Raw genomic sequence first — 20,669 nt, 5'->3', positions numbered from 1 at the left:
AAGGGAATGGATCCTGATATTGTTTCCAAGTAGAAGAATCAATGAAAATGCCAGGTCTCTGGCATTTTCTCACATATGCCAGGATGCTGGTAAGAATCTTCAGGAAATACAGAAATGCAGGAACTAGGGCTTGAATGCAATTACATCAGGTGAGTGACCTAACTTTTCTAAGTTTTAGTTTCCCCCCTAAATTTGACCGTGGCTACTGTAACATTTGGTAATCACATATTTAAAATGCTAGGCACACAGCAGGTACAGTTAGTTTACATTATTATCATAGTCCAAACTCCTCTGAATTTTCAGATTCTGTGTTCAGGATGAAAAAATAAGGCTGTATATTCCTCAGGAGGGAACATTCCGCAATCATGTGTTGCTAGGAGTTGGCCTAAGGTCACTTGTTATGAGAACAAACCAGGAAAACATAAGGAAGCGTTCAACTGATTAAATGCTCAGTCCAGTTCTGCAGCCTAACTCCTTGGCTGCAGTCTTCAGAATTCCAGAAGATGCAAACAAAAGACACACTGATCCACTCAAAACAGTCCTTCGTGCAAATCTGAGGATTTAGCCAAAAAGCAGCCAAAAGGATTTATGAGGTGTGCTTTCCTCCACAGAGCCTGCAAGTCAAGGAGACACACAGGCTCCCTTGAATCAGCCCTATTTTCCCAGAGACCTCTTTCGCATCGTCCCTCTGCTGCTTCCCACTCAGAGAGTCTCGGGAAATGAGAATTTAATTTGTGTGAACTTTTTCTCTTGGGGACAACTTTACAAAGAAGGAGCTCCTTTCTGTTTACCCCTATCAATCCCACTTCCACAAGTTCTGAAGTAAATGAAAGATTTGAAGTAATTATTGGTGTTAGTGCCTTTTCTACTAGCCATCCCCAGACCAGAGGGCTATTTCTAGAATTGGAAGTCCTCCACTCACTCCTGGATGGCATAGCAACCCCTCGTCTGCTGATGGGAGATTTGCATCCAGCAATCCGCTCCTTCCAGGGTAGCTGTAACCAGCTGGCACTTCAAAAGGAATACAGGGGGACAAAGGTGTGGGCTTTGCTGGGTCTAAGTCAGTGATTCTCAAAGAATCTGTGGTGAAGGGCCAGTTTGTTCTTATTTCCAACCCATCATGGACTGATAACTTTCATAAAATCCAATAAAAGTTAATTACTAGGAAAAAATTTAAAGACATAAAGTGCAAGCCAATGTTTTATTACCAAATTCAACACTCATAAAATTACTGTCACATTGTGAAAATGTTAAATGTTTATTCACAACTTCTGTATTTTATCTAGCTGTGGATTGCAGCACTGATTTGCCACTGGTGAGCCACGAACACTTTACTTGAAACACAAAGTCAACTTGCTCCCTTTCCCTGTGAAATATTTGAGTGCAGTGGTTGGCACATAATACTCACTCACTAAATATTAGCTGTTGCTGTTCTCCCCAGGTTGGTGAGACAAGGGGACATGTTAACCAAGAGGCTGAGATGGAGGTCGAGTTCCTACCCGGTTGCTACTGACCTTGGACAAGTGTCTTCACTGTTCTGTTAGTTCCAAAATATAAAATACATAATGAGACAATCTAGAGTCTAACACCTAAATCAGTGACTTGTGAATGTAACTGAAACCCAGAGTGAGAAAAAAAAAAAAAAATGCATGACGTCCCAGGACACAAACCCACCAACACACGCTTGAGCAGGCAACTGCAATTTCATGAAGTATTATCCTTACCACAGGCTATGCATTGTTTATTTTCTATTTATTTTGTTTTCAAATGATGCTCAAGACTTCTTTGATTTCAAACCCACAGCTTGAAAAATGCTAGAGCAAATGATCTCCAGGGTTCCTATCCTCAATGATAGGGATAATGAGTAAGTAGGTTCCTGTCAGTCACTTACAATCTGATTTCTGTTTAGCACGGACATTATTAAAGACAGGAACATCGAAAAGTTTTTACTGCTTTTGTTGAAGCCAGCTGATTCCACACTGGATATTCTTTAAAAAAATTTTTTTTATTCAAATGTAATTACAGTGTCACATTAGTTTCAGGTTTACAATGTAACAATTCAACCATTCCATACATTTCTTAGTGTTTGTCAAGATATATGTACTTAATCCCCTTTAACTATTTCACCCCATCCCCCACCCCCAACCTACACTGGGATATTCTTAGTGAATCTATTGGTCTTAGACTCACACCCTTGGATGGTAACCTAGAGGCATCACTGAATAACTCCTACCTGCCCTCCTGCAAGTTTCCTTCGGGCAAATGTGACCGACGATTGCGAGCGAATTTCCTTATTGGATTTTGCTGTCTGGCCTAAGTTGCCTCCTTCCTTCTGGAGAAAAGGGGCAGTAGTGGGAGTCAATAGGCTGCCTAACTGTTGGGACTGCACTGGTATTTTCACTCCTTCACATGTTAGAAGCAGCAGGAGAGGACTTTGTAGGAAAGGAATACTGACGTGCAGCCTTCTGTGTCAAAGGTGATTTCATAGTCCTTTTATTCTTTTAATAAATCATGTGAACTTGTGAACTGCAATTCCGTTGAAGAATAAAACGTGAAATCATTTCCAATGACTTCTACTTTTGTGCTCAGTATAACCTCCCCTTTCTTCTTTAGTAAGAACATCTTCCCTCGGCCTCCTCATCTGGGCAGCTAAGCCTTTGGTTTGGTAACTTAACACTCATATTCAGCATGAGGCTCTGTAGCTCTCTCCAGCTGAGGCGTCTTGGAGCTCTGGGGTGTGGGATGGAGTGAGGTGGTCTCAGCTGCACCCCTCACCTTCTCCCTGAGCTGATTCTTCAGTTGCTTCATTACCATCCAGTGAATTTGACAGCTGGTTCTGAGGAAATGACACCTTTCAAAAAAGTTCCATCTGAATGCTAGCTTGCCTCTTCGTGAAATTCAAAAGGGTATCTTAGGTGATGCCCCCCGGCCCCCAATCCTTGGTGAGTGTGTTTTCTGACTGACTAGAAGCCTGCACTTTAGGATACTATCCATATCCTGGCTTGCTCCTGACGGGCACATGTGTGAATTCTTTGCTGAGCAGCACTGCCAGGGTTCCCCTCAGGAGTTGTGGGGAGTGTTCTCCCTTTTTATTTATTTACTTATTCATGTGTGAGAGAGCGAGAGGTAGAAACACAGGCAGAGGGAGAAGCAGGCTCCATGCAGGGAGCCGGAAGGACATGGGACTCAGAGGTCACACCCTGAGCAGAGGGATCCCATGGGGAGTGCTCTCCTGTCAGGCACTAGTCCCAAGCCATTTTCTGTGGATTCACTTGAGACCACAAGAAACATCATACCTGTGTCCCACCAAATTTGTCCTCTCTTTCTCTACTCCTCTTAGCTTTGCAGAGTTGACAGGAGGACCTCTTTCTGGGATAATGCTCACCAATTTTCAGACAAAAATTGATCTCCAAGTTGAACGCACTCTTCTCTGCAGGTGGTTTCCTCGAGAGTTGACATCCCTCCCTCTTTTACACGAGTGTGAGGGATGAATGCAATTCAAGAATTGGTTCTGCTGAAATGACCTTTTGAAAAACCTTTGGAGGAAAATGCTGGCCACAGAGCTGCAGTCCTGTGGCCACAGAAAAGTGTGGGTTTTGGAAGCCTGAATTTTACTTTTTATTTGTATTTTAGTGTAGTTACACAATGTTATATTAGTTGGAAAACTGGACAGCTGCAAGTAAAAGATCAAATCAGACCACTTTCTAACACCAAATACACAAAATCAAAAGGGAGTAAGTACCTAAATGTCAAACATGGGGATTTTTTTTAATTCTTTTTTTTTTTTTTTTTTTTTTACCATGAGCTCTTCTCACATCTTCTTAGAAAACAGTAAAGACTCCACTTAGCATCTCACACTATCTCAGATTTCTACTGTAAGCCACATTGCAGGCTCTGTGAACAAAGCAAAGGACAGACATATGGTCTGTGTCCTCAAGGAACTCCCAGTCTAAGGACACATCAAATATATGTATTCCACACACACATGTAGTTGTGACAAGTGCTCTGAAGGAAAAACATGGTGTGACACAAGACTGGACATGGTGTGAGGAAAGGGGTCTCTAAGGAATTAATATTTAACCAAAGGCTAAGAAACAACCAGGTGGAATGAATAGCAAAGATATGGGATCCCTGGGTGGCGCAGCGGTTTGGCGCCTGCCTTTGGCCCGGGGTGCGATCCTGGAGACCCGGGATCGAATCCCACGTCGGGCTCCCGGTGCATGGAGCCTGCTTCTCCCTCTGCCTGTGTCTCTGCCTCTCTCTCTCTCTGTGACTATCATAAATAAATTAAAAAAAAAAATAGCAAAGATATCCCAGGCAGAAGTAAATGCACTTAAGGCAGAAAGACTTCATTCCCCAAGGGGTGGGCCCGTCAACTGGGCACAAAAGATGAAGTCAGAGAGGCAGTTGAAAGGCAGCCTGCCCAGGACCTCCAGGTAGGTTAAGGACAATAGTATTGGTCCCAAAAGTAAAGAAAGCCATCAGAGGGCTTTTTGGGTGCCATGATCAAATTTTCATTTTAAAAGGGTAATTACAGCTGCACAGCTTGAGAGCACATCAGAAGTCAAGAATGGAATGGAGAGGGCAGCATGTATGGTGGAAGGTAAATTTTAAAGCATTTCTATATACGCTGGGTCTAATCCCTTTGCAAAGGATTACTAAACAACTCACCTACTAAACAACTTTCAAGAGCAAGGTTGAATTAAGTTAATACCAATTTAATTTCCTATACTCTTCCTGTTCTGGATTCATACCCTTCCTCTTACCATTTGCCAGCTGGGTGGCTTAAGGATCCCCTGGGCCTCCTCAGGTTCCTCACTTAGGAACCGAAGTGCACTCTTCTACTCTGAAGATTTACATTAGGGTGAAATGAGACCTACACCATGGGTGCTCAACAAACATGGACTCATCTCAAGCAAAGAATCCTGTCCATTAAAAAAAGGAAGGCCTCTTCTATTTGATCCAATTAAACAAAATTCTACATATATAAATTATGCAAGAGATTGTCCAGGATGCACTTACTATATAATGGCAAATTTTATGGTATTAGAATAACTTAAGACCTGCTAGGTGAGTCAGGATTTTTTTAGACTAAAATGAAGACTAAAAAAAAAGAAGACTGATGTCTACACATTTTATTGGCAGACATTTAAATTCCTTGATATCCTCCCTATAAAAAAGGGTGTCTATATTCCCAGAAATCTAGTCTTTATCAATGTAACCTTGAGAATTTCTACCTTCACAGAGGATCTAGACCTCTACAGTAAAAACTGTACATATCTACAAAGGGGTGAGCAAAGGTACCACTGCTTCTCATTCTGATGCCCATGGCAGATACTGGTAGATGTAGATGGGTAGGTATAGCACCTCTTTTAGTGGATCAGATTTAGCTTCAGGAATCTCAACAAAGTGCTCTAGGCAGCTACCTTCCGCTGACCCTAAAATATTCCCAGTAGGAAGGTACTCATTTTCTTTTTTTTCTAAGATTTTATTTATTCATGAGGGACACACACACACAGAGGCAGAGACACAGGCAGAGAGAGAAGCAGGCTCCATTCGGGGAGCCTGATGTGGGACTCAATCCTGGGTCTCCAGGATCACACTCCAGCTGAAGGTGGTGCTAAACCGCTGGGCCACCAGGGCTGCCCGGTACTCTCATTTTCCAAATGAAAAAATATTATCTATGTATCAAGCAATGGGAATCTAAGTAATATACCTGGAATTTGATTTACAGAGAGCACAGAATGAAAACGAATTTCCCACTGACTAAATTGGACCTGTTCTCCACATCTTAACAGCACTACCCATCTCCTCATAATCTCATGGAAAACAGAAGTACACTAACAGCCCAAATGCATAAAAATATCATCAGCTTACTTGATTCCATTTCTACTATGTGAATTGTTTTAACATACATTACTTTAGAGGCATGTATTGCAACCCCAAACCCTTTCAAACAATTTAAAGAACTCCAGCTGAGAATGTTCCAGGCACATCCTCATACTTGGCATTCTCTGTCAATGGGAATCCTCACAGTCATCATGTTTTGGATACAAAAGAAAAAACGTGTTTTGGTGCTTCCCTTACTCCTGCCCATACTGAAAGAGATTTTGTGTGGTAAAAGATTAATAGAACAGGTAATGGAAGAATGAACTGTATGACACAAATTACTTAAATATGAATGCAGACTTTTAAGAAAGCAATTTTTAGGAGGAAAAATCCTCTACAAGAAGCACAGAAACACAAAGAGGCCTGCTGTCTCAAAGAACAATTGGCCTGGACACAAACTCATGGACATTTATAATTGCCTGGTTATTCAGAGAAGCTAACAATGTATTAGGTACAGCAAAATATTCAAAATTGGTGTGGCAGGGTCAAGAGCTCACCCCTCTTGCTCCAACTTAAGTCAGAATACCGCATAGGATCTGGTGGGGGCAGTTCCTACAACTACAATCTGATTTCCAAAGCATGGCCCCAGGTAAAGAGCTTTGTGATGAAGTAGATAAGGTCCACAAATGAATGCTTTTACTCATGGCTAATAAAACATGATCCCTAAGAGATTATTGCTGCCTATTTCTTGTCTCTATGTTTTTACTTCTCTTATTTTCAAATTTAGACATGTAATAACAAATAGAACTCTTTCACAATCAACAGCAAGCTTAGGACACTTTTAATGAGGCTAGTTGTATTTGAATAACAAGTCCGATGTTTAAAAGTTTGATTAAAAAAAAATAAATAAATGGGGCAGCCCTGGAGGCTCAGCAGTTTAGCGCCGCCTACAGCCCAGGGACTGATCTTGGGGACCCGGGACTGAGTCCTAAATCGGGCTTCCTGCGTGGAGCCTGCTTCTCCCTCTCCTGTGTGTTCTCATGAATAAATAAAAATCTTTAAAAAAATAAAAAATAAAAGTTTGATTTATAACTAGACATTATTGTTTCTGCATTTTGAGAACATGCCACACTTGAATGTTCCTTTAGTCATCAAAATGGTCACATACATACATATAGCTATGTGTATATATATAATTCATGATACATAGTACATTGCACATGTATATATGTATCTCATATATAATACATACGACCTCATCTTTACCACAGTTCCAAAGAAGCAGGCAAATGAGGCACGCAGAGCATGGAGAGACCCAGCGAGCCACCCTGATTTCACCAGAAACAGCGTAAAGCCAGCAAGAGATGCCCCATCACATCACTGTCTATTGAGGCCCTTTTCCCATTTCACTTCTGGTATTCAGTTAGGCTTCATTTTCTTCGTTTTACAAAATTTTGTAACTATGCTAAGCGATGTCAGAAATCCTGGAAACATGTCTTAACAGTCTAGACAGACTAGAGAGGTTTAAATGCAGAAAAACATGAAAATTATGTTAACATTTTAAACTTTTTTAAAGATTTTATTTATTCATGAGAAATAGAGAGAGAGAGAGGGAGGGAGGCAGAAACACAGGCAGAGGGAGAAGCAGGCTTCATGCGGGGAGCCCAACGCAGGACACGATCCGGGTCTCCAGGATCACACCCTGGGCTGAAGGCGGCGCTAAACCGCTGAGCCACCCCGGCTGCCCAATTCTTTTTTTTTTTTTTTTTAATTTTTATTTATTTATGATAGTCACACAGAGAGAGAGAGAGAGAGGCAGAGACACAGGCAGAGGGAGAAGCAGGCTCCATGCACCGGGAGCCCGACGTGGGATTCGATCCCGGGTCTCCAGGATCGCGCCCTGGGCCAAAGGCAGGCGCTAAACCGCTGCGCCACCCAGGGATCCCTTTTTTTTTTTTTTTAAGATTTTATTTATTTATTCATGAGAAGCACAGAGAAAGAGGCAGAGACATAGGTAGAGGGAGAAGCAGGCTCCTTACAGAGAACCTGATGTGGGACTCGATCCCACCGGTATCACATTCTGAGCCGAAGGCAGACACTCAACCACTGAGTCATCCAGGTGCCCCAACATTTTAAATTCTTATTTGAAACTGTTACTTTCACACTGAAGACTAAGGAAGAGAGCATTCAACTCACTCCTGTTGTTGGCTCCAACAGTGCTTTTACCTTGAAATGCTTTTTTTTAAATTGTGGTAAAATACACATAAAATATGTATTTTAACTATTCTAAAGTGTACAGTTCTGTGGCATGAAAATGAAGTACATCCACAATGTTATACAACCACCACCATCTCCATTTTTCCATCTTCCCCAATAACTCCACACCCATCAAATGGGCACTCCCTCCACCCCCCACCAGTCCTGAGCAACAACCATTCCACTTTCTGGCATTATGAATTTGACTACTCTAGGAATCTCATATGAGAGGAATCGTGCAATAGTTATCCTTTTGTGTCTAGTTCATCTCACTTAGCTATCAAGGTCCATCCATCCACACTGTAGCACATGTCTGAATTTTCTTCTTTTTTAAGGCTGAGTAATATTCCATTGTATGTATATATACCTTCTGTTTATCCATTCATCCAACCATTGCTTCTACCTCTGGGCTATTGTGAATAATGCTGCTGTGAACCTGGGTGTACAAATATCTGAATCCCTTCATTTGGGTGTATAACCAGAAGTGGAATGGAACGATGGATCATATGGTATTTCTACGTTTAATTCCATTCTTACATACCTAAATGAAGAATGTAATGAATACACCAACCAAACATACTGCGTGTTTAATCAAAGCAGTGGAAAAAACCCATCAGATTTTCCTTGCATCGCTTTTCACTTAACCTGTTGGAACACCTTACATCTATGAACTGCCTTGAAAATGCCAAAGACCTCCAGGCCTAGGCAAGCCTTCCAGAGTTCTTGCCACAGACCAAGCCTCAGGCTTTCCTGTTGACAGGAAACAGGACCCAGTATAGCTCCATCTGTAGAAGGGCCGGGGTGATTCCAAACTACACCCAACACTCAGCTCTGCAGTATCCCACAGGCCTGGGTGTGGATTCTGGCATCAGAGTGGGGTAAGTACAAAACCTGAATTTTTATAAAACTAGTAACGGGAAAACAGGAAGATCGAATAAGGTGGTGAAATCCTCACCAAGGCCAATGATTGCACAACACATCCCTTCCCTGAGGCACTTTTTTCCACCTGCTATAATACTAAAAATTAGGAATGTTTCAAGTTACTTGAGAATTCACCAATCCTAGAACTTTCTCTTCTTAGAAGTTTCTCTTCCAGGGTTTCTGTCAGAAATTCCCTTTTTGTTTAAGGAAGCAGAAAACTCCAAGGAATTTTAGGAACAATATACTATAATACACAACTCCTTATAATTAATCAAAAACATAATCTAGCCTGAAGCTTAGAGAAATTCTGAATATATGAGGACATGTGAAGGTACTGGGCCATAATGTGGTCAATGCTGTGTGGAAAACAATTCAGGGCCAAGCAGGTATGGCTAAGTGATTACCCTAGGAATGGTCCCTCTTCGGGAGAAAAGAGGGGCTAAAGAGAATTGTGTGAACCAGTGAAGGGATGCAGTGACCAGGAATGCCTCAGGATCGAACAATGAAAGGTGAAACTGACCCTTTCTGGATGGGAAGGCAAGGCTTTGCCTCTCTACTCACACTTCTTGTTCCCCTTTTTCCTCATTTGGTCTCAGTGAAGGACTTAATAACACACTTGGCCCAAGTCCAAGACATTAATAGTGCAGTGGGCTGCACTGATTAGCAGGTAAGGTCTCTGTATACTAGGTCACACATATGGCTTTTCCTTTCCTGGCTCCTCTCACCCTGTGGTAGGCACACTCTAACCTCAGCAGGCTCTGTCACACCTTAGCCCAAGCATCTGGGGCACTTGCTTTGGGTTCTTACACTAGTCATCTATCCACAGGGTGGTCAAATTCCCCAATATAGACATGAATCTGAGAAGAGGTAGGAGGTCTCTGTTTAATGCACTGAGCCTAAACTCTATGAAATTACCTGAGCCTTGCAACAGACTGTGAGCTAACACATAATAAGTTTGTAATATTTTGATTCTTGTCTGCTGCTGATCCATGTGTATAGCTTCCTTAGGGGTCCTGAATGATATGGGAAACCCTAGGCTCTCTTAAGAACCCCACCCTAAACCAAACAGTACTCTATCTAGTGTAGGATACAGGCTAAAGGTGCAAGCTCTGTTAAATTTCCTAGTCTTTTATGCAAACCTGATGCTAGGTTGGTATTTATAGATTTATATCCCTGAAATCAATGTTTTAGATATCACTTCAGAGTGGTCCTCAATTCTTGACAGAAATAAAATTTTTTACATTTTATTTTCATGTAAAGGTAACAGCAACAATAACATGGGCATTCAGCAAACATTTTTTGAATTGGACTAGATTTTAAATTATTTTTCAATGTTCTTGAAATGTGAGGATTCCCTATCCATTTCTTAAGCACAAAGATATAATTTTATTCATACAATAACATCCATGTTGTTCAGCAGATAAGGCTTTCTTTTCTGTTTAATTTGAATTTTATTTTGAACATCTAATATTGACAAGTATCAGCTAATCAGGTTAACTCTTAAATTTATAAAAATGGCAAATCAATTGCTCTTCACAATCCCAGTGCAGCTCTTCTTGCCCATGGGTCCCGTCCCTGTGCTTTAGTAAAAATACCTCTTTTGCACTGAAAGGGGAAAAAAATGGGGGGGGGGGGGGACCACCTGGCTGGCTCAGTGGGTGAGGCATGTGACCCCTGATCTCAGGGTTGTGAGTTCAAACCCCACACTTAAAAAATCTTAAGGGGCACCTGGGTGGCTCAGTGGTTGAGTGTCTGCCTTTGGCTCAGGTCATGATCCCGGGGTCCTGGGATGGAGTCCCGCGTCAGGCTCCCCAGAGCCTCTGCCTATGTTTCTGCCTCTTTGTCTCTCATGAATAAATAAATAAAATCTTTTTTAAAAAATGGCACATATTTCTCTAAATATCTTTTCAGAAATACTTATTCATACTTAGCACTTATGTAGTACCAGCATCTTAAAAGTTCTAAGTTCTGAAGATCTTGCTAGAGATCCACTCAATGCAACCATCTTTACCCTGCCATGTAAGCAACTACCCAGTTCTTCCTTATCCCCACCACATCACAGAACAAGGCAAAGACAGACTAACATACCCATACCCTACGTTCCAGGAGCGGTCCAACACAGGAACAAGGTCAGCGGGTCTCCGGGTCCCCACCAGTGTCACATGCCCGGTTCATCTTGTCTTCCTTCCTGGGCACGATGGGACTTCCTTCGATGGAAGAAGGCAAGATGGCTGCCATCCTTCAGTTATCACAGTACTGTACCTTTAGAATGGACAGCATCAGCACTGTGATAACTGAGCCAGGGCAGCCTGTCAGTCACAGTGTGTGCCAGCGCCGTCCTTCCTGGGGGGGGGCTGCACGACTTCCTCTGAAGGCTCCTTACGAAGTGAAGAACTACAAGATCCCCTTCTGGTTCAAGATGTAGGGAAGTGAAGAAAAAGTAGCATAATGGCCCAGCCAGTATTGAGACTGAAACGGTGGAATAGTATTAGGATGAGAGGTGAACAGAAGATGAAAGCATGTTAATGACCAGCAGCCATGTGATTCAGCTTTTACTCTGGTAATACATCAAATGTGCAGTAAGCTTCCCAGCTGTTTCAGTGTTCTCTCTTCCATGCATGGATTAACTATCTCCCTGACCTCAATCACCAGTGCAATAAATACTTACGGAGGAACTACTCTGTTCCAAGTTCTCTTCTAGATGTTCAGTCAATGAAGGTAAGTAAGACACAGTCCTTCCTCCTCAAAGTGCTCACAAACATACCCAGATAGCCCTAATACTTCACATATGCCTAACATTAAATAAATCCCATGTGCATTTTCATGAGAATCCATATGGGGTTGTCCCGGAATTATTAATCCATCACCAAAAGACTCTAGAAATAGATATCATTAGCCCATTTTACATATAGAAAATAAAAACCTAAGAGGTTAAGGTGTTTACCTGAGATTATGCCCTAAATTACAGTAAACCTGGGCTCAAATCCAGGCCCAATGATCAAGCCCAGTACTTTTTTTCTCTACCTCAACCTGGACATTCGACTCAATTAGACACACAAGTTATACAAACAAAATGATTTCTGAAAGTATTTAATTTTGGCTTAAGATTTTTAGTCTTCTCAGTATCTCAGATCACAAAGCAGAAAGTTGTGGGGATTTTATGCTTTTTAAGGATATGCACAGCAGCAAAAAAAAAAAAAAAAAACTTTTATTATTCTTGCGCTGAGTGCTAAGGATGTAATCAAATTGATGACACTGAAGATAATTATACATTTAGGCACACCTGCATAGTGTTTTCCACTACAGTTAATGTAAATTCTAGAGTTATGGAGGTCCAAGAACCACTGACAAGCTCTGGAATGCCTTAAAAAAAAAAAAAAAAAAAAAAAAAAAAAGATATACACATCACTTGCTTTGAAATTATATGTACCTTTGAGATGTACCCTGAAGTCATTTCAGGGATGATTCTTACCTTTAATAAGTATAAAAAGATTCTGAAATTGGAATTCAGGCTTCAGAATATCAACTTATTAAAAACCATGATTCACTCGGTTTTTTCCATGTCAGTCATAAGATCTTAAGTTATTCATATGAGTGGAACTTGACAGATATTTGAAAAATAATTATGTTTTCAATTAGGCACTTTCTCAGTTTCAATGACTCATTATATGCAAATTAGATATTAGCACAGTACTTCAAATAAGATAAATAGAGGAATCAATTCTTTAGATCAGAAGTCAGAACACAGGAGTACAGTGACTTTCTGCACGATGAAACTGACTGTATCTTTGGAAGAGTAATATCTAATGAAATAACCCACCTTCACACAAATTAAAACAACATTCTCTTAGAGTGCAAAAATATCTAATACTTAAGGAGGTCACAAAGGCTAGGGCTTAGCCAACTGATGTAATACAGAGTTGAAACACGAGAGGGCAACGAAGATTAAAAAAAAAAAAAAAAGTTGGAGTCCATAACCTAAGGTTCCTGGAAACAGCTGCACATTTTCACTCAAATTATAAACATCTGTTACACGAACAAAGATACTGTGATTATTCGAGAATAAAAGTTTAGATAGCTGATCCATCAAAGAAGATAAAAAGATGACTACCTAACATTTCCTGGCCACAGGTCCTGCCAGTTTTAGAAAAGATGAATACTTAGTCTAGTCGCTGAAGGGTGGACAGTATGGGAACAAATTAAGTTAACAGTTATTAGACTGTTATTACCTAGTAGTTATTAGACTTTCTTCATTAAGATTGAGCATTAATGTAATTAAATTCTATATATGAAGTATACAAACATGAACTTCATGTTTGTCACGAAATGTAAAGTGGAAATTCACTTTATTTAGCCATGACCAACACCCACACAACTAAACATCTTCAACACAGTAAATAAATGATCTTTCCTTACTTTTCTCACTTCATATTTTCCATCTAACCTGGGATTAAAAAAAAAAAAAAGACAACCAAACCCAGAGACCAAGTGATAAAAAGTAAATTGTAATTATTCCATGAATAAAATACATTTCTTTCTCAAAAGATTTTTCTTATAAAAATAGTTTAATGTTAAAACAAGTGACTGCAGGTACTCCTGGCTACACTATCAAAGTGTATATACTACATAGTTTGTGAAAAAGAAAAAAAGAAAAAAAAAAGTGACCTAAAATGCTTTCCTCCAGAGATCAAGTAGATTTTCAAGTTATTCTATGAGAAAAGTGATACAAACTGAGAACAACTTCTTCATGATATACACCAAATATTATCAATAAGTCAAGTACTTGTGGCAACCTGGTATACTAAAGAATTTGGCTTTTAAATCTCGTGGAGTACAAATGCACACAAAGAACATGTCACGTCCCTATGGACTAAAAATGAAAATACAATGATTTTGAACCTTTAAATATCTGAGTCAATAATTGGAGGCACCATAAAATAAACTGCTAGCAATGCAAAATATTTTTTTTTAAATACCTTCAAACTAAAATAACTTAAATAGGTTTAATTTAAATCCACTAGTCTTTTACTAAAGTGTGATTTTTTTCCCCTAACTTGAAAACTGTAATCCAACTCATTGACATTATAAAATGTATGTATCTGACCAAACTGGGAGGTTATAAAAATGTACTGTTGACAAAAGATGCTCAAATATCAATTATAGCTTTGCATCTTATTGCAAAGCTTTGCTACATTAAGAGTTTTTAAAAACTAACTTGTGCTAGAGATTATTAGGAAACCTGGAATTAGGGGGTTACAGGAACTTTTAAGAAAGAAAGTGGCTCAAAAGACCAGGAGAAGCCAAGGACCACTGTCCCGTGCATAGTCCACCCCAATTCTCACAGAGAAGCATTAACTGGGAGTAATTATAAAGGACGCTCTCAGTTTTCCCCACCCCTAGCACTGGCCCCTACGTCATCTCCTATTGCATACCCCTGACAGATCCATCTTGAGGGAAAGCCCTATCAAAAAAAGCATGGACACAATAAGGTAGAAGGAGAAAGTACAAGAATTCTCACTTATGCTAACGAGGACTTTAGTCCAGAAAATCTACAGAAGACTAAAAATTTATGAATAAATGGATCGGCCCATAAATTCTATTTTTAACCTTTTCATCTTACACACACACTGAGCATATATACTTGTAGTCCAACTGTCTATTCCACAGCTCTAGGTTCTACCCACAGATTTTGGATTTTATAGTCCACTCACAAGTCAGTTTTATTCTGACTTCACCTCTGTATTAAACCTTTTAAGATAACTAGTCAATATGATCTAACCCTAGCTAACCATCTCTAAACATCCAAATTAATCTATGATTTCCTCATTACTGCAGCACTGCCATTTAAAAATGCTGGGTCTCAGAATCTCAGATGCCCTGAATGGACAGCTAAAGGGGCAACACTAAAGATTCTCACCAACCTTAAGTTCTAGAGATGTGAGCTGTTCCAGAAACACATTAAAGTCTTTTTCACAGAATCCACCATTCTCAGAGCTTTTATTCCTACAACTGTAAAATAAACACATTTCTACTTGTAACATATGCCATAGTGGCACATACACTCATTATTAAACGCTATTTCTTATACAGGCATACCTCAGAGATACAGTGGGTTCATTTCTAGACAACTGCGATGAAGTATCTCAATAAAACTAGTCAAAAGAATTTTTTTGTTTTCCCAGTGCATACAAAAGTTATGTTTATGCTACACTGCAGCCTACTAAGCGGGCAATGATATCCTGTCTAAAGAAACAATGTACAGAGGCATCTGGGTGGCTCAGCTGGTTAAGTGTCAGACTCTTGATTTAAAGTTCAGGTCATAATCTCAGCGTTGTGAGATCAAGCCTCACATCAGACTCTTTGCTGGGCGTGGAGGCAGCTTAGAGTCTCTCTCTCTCTCTTCCTCCCTGTCCCTCCTCTCTCTCTCAAAAACAAAACAAAAAAACAAGTATATACTTTATTTGCCCAAAAAAAATCCTTATTATCATCTGAGCTTTTAGCAAGTCATATTCACTGATTACAGATCACTGTAACAGATATAATGAAAAAGTTTGAAATATTGTAAGAATTAGTAAAAAGTGACAGACGTGAAGTGAACAAATACTGCTGGAAAAATAGTGCCAATGGATTTGCCCAACATAAGGTTGCCACAAACCTTCCATTTGTTAAAAAAAAAAAAATCCAAACAAACACAAAAACCGCAGTATCTGTCAAGCACCATAAAACAAGGTATGCCTGGGAACGCCTGGGTGGCTCAGCAGTTGAGCTTCTGCCTTCTGCTCAGGGTGTGATCCCGGGGTCCCGGGACTGAGTCCCACATCAGGCTCCCTGCAGGAAGCCTGCTTCTCCCTCTGCCTGTGTCTCTGCCTATCTCTGTGTCTCTCATGGACAAATAAATAAAATCTTAAAATAAAACAACAAGGTATGCCTGTACTTTAATTTGGCACTGCTAATGATCGCTTCTTCAAATCAGCAGTATTATTCCTAAAGTCAGAAACTGTTTTGTCACTTCACAACACTAATCATAGTCCTTTCCACAGTGTGCAAGCTCAACAGGTATTTGATTAATTGATGAATCTTGTCATTTCCTAGGAAGTCTCTAAACAGGTTATCAGCCAAAGTATTTGTTTAATTCCAGCCTCTGTCTGGACAGTCTTAAGCAAGGTACATGACAGTCTGTCATCTATAAGATGATGGTATTATATTTAAATGATCCCTAAGTTCCTTCCAGTGCCATTAGCGAATCTCATTAGACAAAACCAAACCCCAAAGATGGCACTATCTCCATCCAGGTCAGCATTATACTTTTTTTTTTTTTTTTTTGGAGGCAAGCGGTCAGCAGCCTTGTGGGCCCAGATGCCACCAGTGGAGCTATGATGCAGGGATGGGGGTGGCGGGGCGGGTGGAGGAGAGAAAGTAAATGAAGGAGTAAGAGAAAACAACCATGAGTGGTATCACTAAGATGCCACCAGGTGTCACAATTGTTACTGTGTTACATACTGTTCCTTGATAGTTTGGTATGTCCAAGAGCCTTTTACAAATGCATCTACAGTCAGATGTGTATCTAAATTTTCCCATGACACCCCTACTAGCCTTTATAGTTCCCTGCACACTTTTATTGACCTTCCTGAATAGGGCATGCCTCCCATAGAGAAATATGCAAAGCATTCACTATTAGGTCTCATGTACTAAAATAATGATTCTTGGGAGTCCCCAAATTTCCACATGGAAAACAGCAAAGTAGAGATTTCACGCAGTCACCTCTTCTGAAATTAATCCATCGACCAAAAAGAGTGATGTTACAGTCCAATGCTGTCCAAGAAAAGTAAAACGCAAGCCATGTATGTATTTTTAAATATTTTAGTAGCCATATTTTTTTAAATTACAGGTTAAATTAACCTTAACATAGTATTTCATTTAGCTCAATATACCTAAAATAGCATCATTCGAACATGTAATCAATATAAAAATAACTTGAGATACTTTACTTTCTTTGTACTAAGTCTTTGAAGACTAGAGTGTTATAACATCTCAATTCAAACTCTAGATTTTCATCAGAAATACTTAATCTATATTTAGATTTCACACATTTTTACAGTTTAAAGAGTAGATGCATATGCCCAAGTTGTTTCCAAACATATTTAGGTTTTCCAATAACTGAATCAAGTATAAATTTTAAGAATTTACCAAAATATGAAATTCAGCTCCTTATCATAGCCAGATTTCAGGTGCTTGACAGTGACATGTGGCTACAGTATTAATGCAATTACAGACAACCCTGTACCCTAGATTCTTTTAAACCTGAATCAGATTAAATAATGTAACCTCTTCAACCAGCAAGTCCTTCTACAACACCCATCAGGTGCTCAAATTATGCCAAATATTTTCTGTCCCACTACTAATCCTTAAATCGTCAATACTTCAGTGATGATCACTTATTAAAGCAGCCTTTCCCAGAGACCGAACAATGCTTTTCGCTCAAAGAGAAAGATACATTTCAATTTGTGAAAAGAATGGATGGCAGCCCGGGGTGGCTCAGGGGTTTAGCGCCTGCCTTCCGCCCAGGAGACCCGGGATCGAGTCCCACGTCAGGCTCCCTGCATGGAGCCTGCTTCTCCCTCTGCCTCTCTCTCTCTCTCTGTCTCTCATGAATAAATAAAACCTTAAAAAAAAAAAAAAAAGAATGGAAACACTGCAATTCAAAGATATGCAGTTCAGTTCCAAGGTAAAGGTGGAAAATCCTGACATGGTTACTTCTTGGTCCAGGACCATAGTCCCCACACAAAAGTTACAGTCATTGTTTACAATGAGCCTCTGAACTTCATACTCATAGCAGCTGTCACTGAATCCTGATTCTTCACCTTCCTGAAGTGCTCCCTCCCAGCCTCCTTCCACAACCCCCTTTATCTCTAGCAGACTCTTTAGAGCACATTCCAGGAGTCCCTCTTCAATTCATTCTGAAAAATGCTTGTTATTGTTGACATACTGAAACATATGAATAATTCAATAAATGAATCCCAAACCATCCTATTAATCATTCATTGGTCTGGGTACCTAAGTTATCTTGAGAAAAGCTTTTCTGAATATGCATGGGAAGCATCCTCCACTTTTCCCCCAAAGGAACCAATTACAAACACTTCAGTTTCCCCTCCCTGTGTCAAAGTTCAGTGTTCCTCCTGCAGCTGATTTAAAAGTTGATCTTTTAAAGGAGCTAGATTCCTAAGATAGTTCTATTTTGAGCGTTCTTCCTGTTCTGAAGCTAAAGTTGGAAGGGCTTAGGTGGTGATGTCATGAAAGAAAGGCTGTTGACTTTTACAGAAGGGTCTTCAGCAACTCTGTGGATGCTCTTATGGAGGAACCTGGGAGGGGAGGGAGGGATGTTCATTTCTCATCTCTTTTCCTTCCCTTTCTTGTGAGTCCCAGCTATTATTTAGCCAGCCAGAAACCAAGTTTCAAATAAGCATGCAAACATATTCACATATCTAACCCATAAATGAAAAGACTGAGTTGATGAAAAATGCCTCACTCTAGGGAAGAAAGGTGAAAACACCCTTCTCCCAGTCTTCGTCTGCACCTTCCCAAAGATCTATTATCAGAGGACTATGGGCGCAAAGGGTAAGGGGGGACAGCTGGTGAGAGAAGAATCAAGGGATTATAAATCTAGGAGGCTTGAAAAGGAAAATGCTGTTGGTGATATTTGGGACAGAAAAGAGACCTTTGGGTCCTTTCTCTTCCACTGTTTTCTCCTCCCTTTTGGAATAGTTGGATTTGGGGCTGGGTGTGTCTTCTGCTGGGGAGGCGTGTTTGGCTCCGGAGAACCAAGAGGGGCCAGGGTGGGGCCCAGGGAAAGAGAGCCAGAGACAGGCTGCTTTCCACGGGATTTTGGGCTAAGCTCTTAGGGGAAGAAAAATAGGTGGCTGTGAGGAGAGAGCAGACAATTCCATCAGAAAACCTGGTAGGGAACAAATATCTGGAATGACCTAAGGAGGTCATCTCTCTCCACCCAACCCAGCAGTTAGCTGCGGGTTGGTGGGGTGCAGGTCCAGAGGGAACAGAAAATCCCAGCACATCTGTAGACCACAACTTGCCTGGGTCTGAAGATGGATGTGCCCAGTGCCATCAGCAGGTGAAAGCAGCACTTTCTGGTCAATTCTAGGATGGGGGATTCGCTAAGAAGTCTGGGGAACGCAAGACTTTACGGTTTTTCCAGCTCACCTCTCCTCCAGAGCGAGAATAAGCACAGGTGTGGTCCTTCTCCAAGAAGGTGGCAGCTGGCGTGAGGGGAGCTGAGCGAGGGAAAAAGATTCCTTGGCCCGGGAAGGCAGGGAGAAGCCGTGGGTTCAGCTGCGGCCGGGAGCAGGCGATCTCCGCCAAGTCCCTTCCCCCTTCTTGAAAACCGAACAAGACCGGCAGAAATTACAACAACGCACCCCCACCCCCCTCCCCAATAACGTTTCTAATAAAAGAAGCAGTCTCTCATGCCTACATTGAAAAAAAAAAACAAAACTGCACGCTCCGGTTGATGGAAATAAACAGGTGAGCCCGGAGTGAAGCGGGAAAATACTGGGAATGGGAGAAAGGACGTACAGAGAAACCGAGGCTTCCTCGCCCTCCCTGCACCCCCCTCCCCTCCAGCCCGAGAGAATGTGCGTGGCAGGTTGCAAGCTAAAAATGCCCCCACGGACCGGCCCCCCCGCCCCACTCCCCGCCGCGCGCCCAGTCTCCCTCCTACCCCAGGGTCCAGCGTCCCGGCCTCGTGGTAGCGCCGGGTCCCCGGACGCCGCGCGGGGCTCCCCCTCGCCCCGGACGCAGCCGCCGCGGGGACTCCGCTCTTCCTCTGTCTTCCCTCCCTCCTCCTCCGCCTCCTCCTCGCAGACTCCTCCCGCCGGATCCTTCATGTAAACAACATCCAGGCTCTATTTACAGTCGCCGCCGGACGGCGAGGGACCCACGCCAGCACCCTGGAAGGCGGCGGGGGTGGGGGGAAAAGCGAGTGCGCAACATTTACACACGCGCCCCGCCCCGCCCCTCCGCGCCGCTCCCCCTCCGAGGGGCCGGGGGCAGCCCGCGCCCCGGTCCGACCTGCGCCGCTCCTCGCAGCCCAGCGAAGGCCCGCGGGCAACCGCGGAAATGCCCAGGAGCGAGGGCCTCCCCGCCTCCACCCCACCCCGACCCCGCAGGAAACACACACGCACACGCACACGCCCCTCCACAACCACAGACCCAGCCCGGCAACACGCGCTCAAGTCCGGGCGCGAGTGCGGAGCCCCAGGCCCGCCCGGTGCCCCCGCCCCAGCGCCCGCTGCCTACCCCGCGGCGGCGGGCTGCGCGCGGGCCCCGCAGGCGGCTGGAGGCTGGCGCCCAGCGCCGGGCAGCGGCGCGCCCTCGGCCCCAGCCGCCACCCGGCCCGCCCTCGGCCCGCCCCCCGCGCGCGAGCGCCCGGCCGGCCGAGCCCCGCGGGTGCGTGTGCGTGTGCGTGTGCGTGTGCGCGCGCCGCGGCCACCCTGCTGCCGGAACGGCTCCCGTCGCCCCCGCCGCCTCCCGCGCCCCCGGCCGGCTCCGGCGCGCCGCCACCAGCCCGGGCGCACGGGCGCGCACTCGGGCGCAGACGCTCGGCGGCACCGAGCCCCGCGCGCGCGCACCGCCCGCCCGCGCCCCCGCCC

General features: G+C 42.6%; 1 protein-coding gene across 3 annotated transcripts in view; it reads right to left on the bottom strand.

The window, feature by feature from the left end:
• JAK1 (Janus kinase 1) overlaps positions 1 to 20,421 on the bottom strand; it is a 231,278-nt gene extending 210,857 nt beyond the window's left edge. For 2 of the 3 annotated variants that reach the window (XM_072730703.1, XM_072730705.1), the window contains exons 1-3: positions 20,317 to 20,421; positions 19,739 to 19,967; positions 19,222 to 19,394 (exon numbers count right to left, since the gene is read on the bottom strand). The gene's annotated coding sequence lies outside the window, so the exon portion shown is untranslated. Of the gene's footprint in view, positions 1 to 19,221; positions 19,395 to 19,738; positions 19,968 to 20,316 lie in introns of those variants that run through there. The other variant, XM_072730710.1, reaches the window with a different exon arrangement.
• Between the last annotated feature and the right edge of the window lie 248 nt (positions 20,422 to 20,669).

This window comes from Vulpes vulpes, chromosome 12 (genome assembly GCF_048418805.1).
Source record: "Vulpes vulpes isolate BD-2025 chromosome 12, VulVul3, whole genome shotgun sequence".
NCBI classification, from domain to species: Eukaryota; Metazoa; Chordata; class Mammalia; order Carnivora; family Canidae; genus Vulpes; species Vulpes vulpes.
Note: the sequence above shows the minus strand (reverse complement) of the source record. Positions and strands in the feature narration are given on the sequence as shown.